The following is a 6,942-nucleotide window of genomic DNA, read 5'->3' on the forward strand; positions in this document are numbered from 1 at the left end:
AGAATTTTATCACTGCCACTAAAATCTTTTGTAATATTACCTTTCTTTAACGAAAGACATTTTTCTTCATCTTTTGTTGCTTCTTTACCTGTAATTTTGATAAAATATAGTATTATATCCCAAAAATTAAGTTTGTTACTCAACAAATGAAAAAAAAAATATTTCTCATTAGAATTTCTAAAAATTACATTGTGGGTGAATTTACTCAATAATATCTCATTAAAAACTCACATTCAAAATCTTCCATTCCTATAAGCATTTCTTTATCGGTGAGATATTGTTCAGTCACCTTCCTTCGTTTTGGAGGGTTGTGATCAAGGTCTTCTATCGAATTAATAATTTCTTTATCAGGTCAGAGATGTGTAGACACTTTTGCATCTGCAACAAATTTTTCACATGTAACTTCCGCTTATTATATGAACTTTTCCTCTTGTTAACTTAAACACAAGATGACTCTAACAGGAATTTTTTTTAGACTATAACAAAAATCTCACTTGAATTTTTACAGTCCAGGGAACTTACGTAGATCTGAAGTCTCCATCTAAATACTCTTGTAACTCAATACAGATGTGTGTTCTTATACTCTTTTCACCACGAGGGTTGTCGAATTAGTAGTTTTTATAACTATATGTGTAGAGAAATTTGTTCCATGAAAAACACTACGTGGCATCACCATGACGATAGGTGAATGAACCTACACGAGTTTAGTGTCATACAGGATGGGGAGAGTTAAACATTTGTTGGATTTCTTTGGTGAGGTGAAGAATCTTAAGTGGAATGAATATAAACCTTTAATATCCGGAGGAGGTGATCTTAGCAAAAAAAGTTGTATCGTGGATGATGAACAAACCCCCATAGGGGAACTTCGCCAAGTGTGTTGATTTCTAGCAAATGATTGGAAGTGGTAATGCGTTTGTTGGGTCCTGTAGAGTGTAATCATAACTTACTTCAATGGTATTATGACTTGTTATTACTACACCGATGGTACATACTTGGAAATGCATGAAGACAATTAAAGGTAAAATAATTTGATCAATGAGGATCGTGACATCACTCCGTGACCTCTTGTTATCCTGTTTTAACGTGTTGCTGGATAGTGACGTCAAAAGCAAGTAGTAAGTGTTGCCAAAAAAAATATTGTCTGAATATTTCTTTTTACTGAAAAATAAGGAAAGTTAACAATGGCTAAACATATTATTTGAAATATACAATGGATAATATATATGCTTTGAAGAAATCCCCTGTAATGTGTATTTGCATTATTAAAAAAAATGATATTCGATGATGACAACGATTGAAATTTTTGGTATAAATATTTGGAGTGAAATGGTAAGGAACCACTTGAGCAGAAGAAGAAATATGGAGGTGGTTGCGACAAAACATACTAGTGTGGTGTTTATAGAAATGTTATATACAATTAAGAGAGTCGAACCCATTCAAAAAAGAGTTGATGCAGAACATGTTCTCTCAAAAGAAGTGATTGTAGCTGAGGTACGAGAAATGACTCAACGATGGAGTGAAGAAATATTGGAAAATTTATTGTTACGAGAATGTGAATGGAGTAGTCATTTATCTCAAACTTTTATTATACCAAAGCCCAAAAAATTAATTATGAAAATGGATTTTGAAATGGGTGATCCTAGTTTAGGTAAGTTTAATGAAATTTTCATTTAATACTATTTAGCAACTCTTCATGTGTATGGGAGAGTTGTGTGCAAGTCACCCCCAGACATTGTCCGGGAACCACATGGAAAGCATCTAATATGGGGAAACTTGGCGATTTCATTGTTATTTGTGAAACAGTGAAAGATCTTCCTTGGTTGGAATTTTGCAACACTGTCAATCAACTCTTAAGGAAAGATGGTGAATCATTGAGTGAAAAGAATTTTCAACGAGTTAAAAATTGGTTAGAAAATGAACTTTATTCGCGTGAATTCATTGATGAAATGGTAACGGAATGGAGTGACGATCTGGTATATTATATTTTGGAAAACAATATATCTGAAAACTTTGTCAGTCAAATATTTAATAGACAGTATAATCTGTGCATTTTGCATAGATGGTACAACACAAAGAAGTGGAAATTAATTTGGAGAGAACTTTTCACAGATATTAAACAATATATTAAAAACATTGAACCTAATGTGTGAGTAACTTATAAGGTAAGCAAAATTATTTACCTTGTATCAGTGGTTTAATTCATTTAAATTATTATGAGGAAGTAATTATAACTTGAAGAGAGAGAGAGATATATTTGAACTAATATATATAACTCATATTTACCTCTTTGTAAAATGTGTCACTTACCATTTCGGCCTTCTCTCTCTACCTGAACACCAAGAATCATGTCTACCATAATACTTACATAATTTAAGTTAACAAGACGCTTTTAATTCATTTAAGTTAATAAGGGGACACAGCATGATTATGCTTTTAAGTCAATAATGGGAAGATATTTAAGTTAACGAGAAGAATACTGATGTAACACTTGAGATGTTTGGGATAGTGAAAAAAATATGTAACTTATAGTTGGTTTATATCTTTTACAGGTGATGATGCAAATTTCTCCCCATTGTATGCTAATGAAATAAAAAAAATATTAAAATTTACAGGTACCGATGTGCCGGGGTTTGGAAGAACAAGACTTAGAGAGGAGGATTTATGATGTTTAGAACGTGTTGTTACACCAAGATTAATAATATATGATGTTTCATTCATTAAAAAGAGAAATGTTTAACAAAAAATTTTAAGACATGAAGTTTTAAATCAATCAAACCTTACCATGAAAAAAGTATTGAGGTAGAATACAAATGTTATATCTCATTTAAGTTAATTTCATGGTGTCTGTCAGCCCTGTGACCTCACCAAATTTTAGCACAAGAGGACACAGTTGGTCTGGAAAGAGATGATTATCTTAAATCTACCTTGGGTATGAACACCATTTCATGGCGTCGCTGGAGGGGATTGTAAAAAAAAAATCATGATGCAATACTTTGAGGTAAGCCATATAAGCTCAAGGAGTCTCTCAGAGTGAGGATTGTGTTTCTATCCAGAAATCGAGTGAATATTTCTACCATTGAGTGTGTTTACCAACAAGAAAAATAATGTTCGATTTTAAGATAAAGTCTCCAAAACTAATTTTGGAAATATCCAAAAATGGAGACGTTCAAAGTAATTCTGGAGTACTCTACTGTATTTTGGAAGTGTTCCAATATATTTTTGAATGTGCTCCAACGTAATTTGGAAATGTTCTAATGTTATCCCAATCATTTTGTTCATATTACCGAAATCGAGGGAATGTGGCTAAAAATGTGATTTATATCATATCTTAGTTGGATGTGTTCGTGATATATTTATAAAAAAATGATGGGGGTGTTCGAATGATGTTTTTGGAGTATTCAATGGTAATTGTTGGTGTTTTTGGTAGTGTTCAAAGTAAAGTGAGTTGTCTGTGTGTTAGGTGGTCATAGAATTTTGTGAATATCTTGGTTACAGTGATTTTAGTGGATTTGAGATGGGTGATGAGATGCATTTGCGGATGTGAAATGTGATTTTTGTGTTTGTTCTGAAGAGGTGTGTTGGGAGACCGGTGAGTGGATGTGAAGAAATGTGGGTGAGATAGAGAGGGGTATGGGGAGGGTTGTATTAGAAATTTAATGAAATATGGGGGGGAGGGATTTTACTGAAAATAAAGGTAATGTGTGAATATTTTAAAATAAATTATAGAAGTGAAAAGTTATGATACATTGGAAAAGAATGGAGGGTGTAGAAATATGTCGCAGAGTTGGGTAGTGAGATGATTAGTTGTTGTGAGTATATTATCAATTTATGTGGATACAAGGAGATGGGTATGGAGAGGATTTTATTAGAATTTTAGTAATGTAGGGAGGAATGTGTATTACATTTTAAGATTCAATAAAAAGAAGGGGAAAAATTTGTATCGAAAGAGGAAAAATTGTGAATGAATTTGTAAGTGATGAGGGTGTGGGAATTGTTGTCGAACTAGAGGTACCGAAAAGATGTTATAAGTGGGTTGTTGTTGAGGGTGTTGTGGGTTGTGGGTGTTGTGGGTTGTGGGTATTGTTGTCGAACTAGAGATATCGAAAAAGATGTTATAAGTGGGTTGTTGTTGAGGGTGTTGTGGGTTGTGAGTGTTGTGGATTGTGGGTATTGTTGTCGAACTAGAGATATTGAAAAAGATGTTATAAGTGGGTTGTTGTTGAGGTTGTTGTGGGTTGTGGGAGTTGTGGGTTGTGGGTATTGTTGTCGAACTAGAGATATCGAAAAAGATGTTATAAGTGGGTTGTTGTTGTGGGTGATGTGGGTTGTTGTGGGTTGTGGGTGTTGTCGAACTAGAGATATCGAGAAAGTGGTTATAAGTTGTGGCTTGTGGGCGTTGATGTCGAGCTAGAGATACCGAAAAAGAGGTGATTCTGTTGTAAGTGTTCGTGTGTGTTTGGTTTGTGTTCATGTTTTTTGCGTTCATGTTATATCTTAGTTGGAGGAGAGTGTACTCATAGAAATTGGTAATCGTCTTGGTTATAGTGATTTGAAGGGATTTGTGTGAAAATGGGTGTTAGTCTGTGATGATGATCTTAGTTTATGGTGATTTTGGTGGTGTTTTGAGTGTATTCAGTGGTGTTTTAGTAGTATTCAGTGGTGTATTTGGGAGTACTCAAATGGTGTTTGAGACTATTCAAAGGTGTTTGTGATGGTGTTCAAATGATATGCAAGAGTATTTATGAAGGTGTTCTGGGAGTATTCAGTGGTGATTTGGCGATGTTCGAATAATGTTTTTGGAGTAATCAAAGGTAATTGATGGTGTTTTTTGGTGTTGTTCAAAGTAAAGTGTTTGAGTTAGTTTTTGTGATACTGTTGCAAAAATCTGGAGAATGAGGGAGGAGTTTGGGGGATGAATTGTAATTTAATGAAATAATGTAAGTGTAGATAAATTAGAGATGTCAAATCTTATTTGGGAGTATTCAAAATGAATGTTTCAGTGTTGTTTGGAAAATGTTCAAAGGTATTTTTGTGAGTATTCAATGATTTATGAGAGTGTTCGAAGTAATCTTCGGGTTGTTCTGTAGTGAGATGATAAAGGTTGTGGATGAGAGAATATTTCTTAAGAGATATTGTGAAAACTGTGTGTGTGTGTGTGTGTGTGTGTGTGTGTGTGTGTGTGTGTGTGTGTGTGTGTGTGTGTGCGTATTAACTTCGTAATATGTAAAATTGTGACTAGTGAATTTATCGAAAAGTGGTTATAAGTTGTAAGTGTTGTGGTGACTTTTCCTGATGAAATAGTTAAAACGAGAAAATTATCTAGACTTGTGTTGTATTTTGTAAAGAAATTGTGAATTGTTGTGGGTATTAACGAGAAAATGTGGAATTATTTGGGTTATCCTGGGTTAAAAGTGAAAATGTTTTCCCTATGTTGCATATGAAATGTGCGATGCTGAGATGGAGATGACGAAGAATATCCAGAACAAAAAATGCATAGAATTTCTTCAAGAGAAAAATATTTTGATTTTAGTCAATGAATTGTACCTTTTTTCAATGAATTTTTTTTGTTGGATGTATGTGAAATGCATTGGTTGTATAATAAATAGTGTTATCCTGCATTTTAAGTTAATGTTCGGTCGACAAGATTCAGCCTGTTGGTCTGTGTGGGGTCATCACGTGACGTCACTGACATAGGGGGAAGTCGACAAGATTCAGCCTGTGTGTGCGGTCATCACGTGACGTCACTGACATAGGGGGAAGTCGACAAGATTCAGCCTGTATGTGTGAGATCATCACGTGACGTCACTGATCGCCGAGTAAACACAGGTGGGGTGACGTCACACATGTTTAGACCTGTAGTAAGAGAAAGTACCATGCCCCATAGGAGGAGTTCATTTGAAATGCTTACCCCCAGAGGGGGAATCCAAAAACTCGATCCGAGGAGATGGAGTCTTTGTATTATCGAGAAAACCTTGATCCAAGGAGATCATAAGAATTTCGAAACCCCATAGGGGAGAATCCAAAAACTTGATCCGAGGAATTGGAGCAGGGAATTTGATATGCAAGTGGGAGTTCATTTGAATGCTTACCCCGAGAGGGGGGAACCCAAAAACCTTGATCCGAGGAGATGGAGTCTTTGTATTATCGAGAAAACCTTGATCCAAGGAGATGGAGGAAGAATATTTTGGGGTGAAAGTGGGAGTCCATTTTGAATGCTTACCCCCAGAGGGGGGAATCCAAAAAACACGATCCGAGGAGATCATAAGAAAATGAAATTCAAAAAAAAAATCGAAAAAAATTGGGATGGGGGTGAAAGTGGGAGGGGGAACCTCAAAAATTTGATCCGAGGAGATGGAGAGCACAAGAAAATGAAAATCAAAAAAATTTGAAAAATATCGGAAAAAAATTCGGGGGGCGGGAGCAATCCGGACGACGCTGCAGAAGGCGCGGGGTCGGCCTAGGAAAGGTTGGAGGGAGGGGGTAAAGGAGGTTTTGTGTGTGAGGGGCTTGGACTTCCAGCGAGCATGCGTGAGCGTGTTTGATAGGAGTGAATGGAGACAAATGGTTTTTAATACTTGATGTGCTGTTGGAGTGTGAGCAAAGTAACATTTATGAAGGGGTTCAGGGAAACAGGCAGGCCGGACTTGAGTCCTGGAGATGGGAAGTACAGTGCCTGCACTCTGAAGGAGGGGTGTTAATGTTGCAGTTTAAAAACTGTAGTGTAAAGCACCCTTCTGGCAAGACAGTGATGGAGTGAATGATGGTGAAAGTTTTTCTTTTTCATGCCACCCTGCCTTGGTGGGAATCAGCCAGTGTGTTAATAAATAATAATAATAATAATATATATATATATATATATATATATATATATATATATATATATATATATATATATATATATATATATATATGTATATATATAATATATATATATATATATAT

The 6,942-nt window shown here is 35.2% G+C and overlaps 1 protein-coding gene across 4 annotated transcripts in view; it reads left to right on the plus strand.

Moving 5' to 3' along the window:
• Positions 1-6,942, plus strand: part of lovit (loss of visual transmission) — a 141,074-nt gene that overhangs the window by 88,909 nt on the left and 45,223 nt on the right. The gene's annotated exons all lie outside the window — the stretch shown is intronic.

This window comes from Cherax quadricarinatus, chromosome 58, assembly GCF_038502225.1.
Source record: "Cherax quadricarinatus isolate ZL_2023a chromosome 58, ASM3850222v1, whole genome shotgun sequence".
Lineage (NCBI taxonomy): Eukaryota > Metazoa > Arthropoda > Malacostraca > Decapoda > Parastacidae > Cherax > Cherax quadricarinatus.